The 1,709-nt window shown below is 39.4% G+C and overlaps 1 long non-coding RNA gene across 1 annotated transcript; it reads right to left on the bottom strand.

The window, feature by feature from the left end:
• Positions 1–361: 361 nt before the first annotated feature.
• On the bottom strand, positions 362–608 carry LOC111799786. The gene is made up of 2 exons (XR_002815896.1): positions 524–608; positions 362–399 (listed from the first exon to the last, which is right to left on the bottom strand). It is a non-coding gene; the product is annotated as an uncharacterized LOC111799786 (long non-coding RNA).
• Between the last annotated feature and the right edge of the window lie 1,101 nt (positions 609–1,709).

Here is a 1,709-nt window from a genome sequence, read left to right as displayed (position 1 = left end):
TGTGGTTTTCTTTGTCATGTATTAAGTCCAAATTGGATAATTAAACTATTTTGTCAACATTTTTGTATAACATGTTAAACCTAAAATAGATCATAACTGTATATACTAAAATAGTCTAAGATTTACTAGTTGTTATGATTTGAAGGGTTTGTTACCAAATCTATGATTTTATGGTTTGTTACCAAATCATAGATTTGGAATGTAATCTTCATTATACGCATCTATAAATACATGAGGTCGTGACCCATATAGTTTGATGATATTATTATCATCAGCTCATCTTCTACGGCTACTGAGAAACTTCTTACACAGCTTCAGGATGATTTTGCCGTCAAGGATCTTGGTATTTTGAGTTATTTTCTTGGGATTGAGGTCCGCCATACTTCTAGTGGACTTATTCTGACACAACATAAATACATTCGAGATTTATTAGCCAGAACCAATATGCTCACCTCCAAAGGTGTGCCCACACCTATGCTTCCCAGTGAGAAGTTGTTATTGAATGGTTGTGAAAAGCTCTCACCTGAGGATACTACTCGCTATCGAAGTGTCGTTGGTGCTCTCCAATATTTGTCTCTGACACGTCCTGATATATCCTTCTGTGTCAATAGAGTGTGTCAGTTCATGTCCTCTCCGACTTCTATACAATGGGCGGTAGTCAAACGAATTCTTCGTTATCTACATCACACTATTGATATGGGTTTGTGTCTTACAAAGTCCAGCACTGATTTGTTGAGTGCCTTTTCAGATGCTGATTGGGCTGGGAATCCTGATGATCGTCGAAGCACTGGAGGCTATGTGATCTTCTTTGGTGGCAATCTTATCTCTTGGAGTTCGAGGAAACAATCGACAGTTTCTCGTTCTAGTACGGAAGCCGAATATAAGGCGGTTGCTAATGCCACTGCCGAATTAATTTGGATCCAAGTTCTCTTGCGTGAGGTCGGGATCTCGCAAGCGCGAGTGCCTAGCCTATAGTGTGACAACATTGGTGCCACCTACCTATCCGCCAATCCAATCTTTCATCGACGGACGAAGCATGTTGAGGTTGATTATCACTTCGTTCATGAACGAGTATCGACTCGTCAGCTTGATGTTCGACTCATATCTTTCAAGGATCAGCTCGCCGATATCATGACAAAGCCACTGCCAGCTCCTTCTTTTAGCTATTTTAGGCGCAATCTGAACTTAGTAGTACATCGTCCAGATTGAGGGGGGGTGTTAAACCTAAAATAGATCATAACTGTATATACTAAAATAGTCTAAGATTTACTAGTTGTTATGATTTGAAGGGTTTGTTACCAAATCTATGATTTTATGGTTTGTTACCAAATCATAGATTTGGAATGTAATCTTCCTTATACGCATCTATAAATACATGAGGTCGTGACCCATATAGGTCATCGTGCCATTCAATCTAACATAACACAGGTTGACATATTTTTTATGCTTTAATTTTATTTATTCTTAATGTTTTATTTATTTTCTTGAGCAGCCCTGTTACAAATAAAAAATTATATTGCCATTTTTACCCTCGAATTTCACGTGACGATACATGNCCTACTAACTCTTTGGATGCAGAAAATTTGGTGTCTACATCAACTTCGGAATTGCCACAACAATCCTCCGCGTCGCTGCCATGCGATTCGGCGTTGGTTGTTCCGCCATTGATTGAGGCCTCGGCTCCTCCGCCAGCAGATGATATTGCGCAA

This window comes from Cucurbita pepo, chromosome LG01 (genome assembly GCF_002806865.2).
Source record: "Cucurbita pepo subsp. pepo cultivar mu-cu-16 chromosome LG01, ASM280686v2, whole genome shotgun sequence".
Taxonomy (NCBI): Eukaryota; Viridiplantae; Streptophyta; class Magnoliopsida; order Cucurbitales; family Cucurbitaceae; genus Cucurbita; species Cucurbita pepo.
This window is presented reverse-complemented; position numbering and strand designations above follow the sequence as displayed.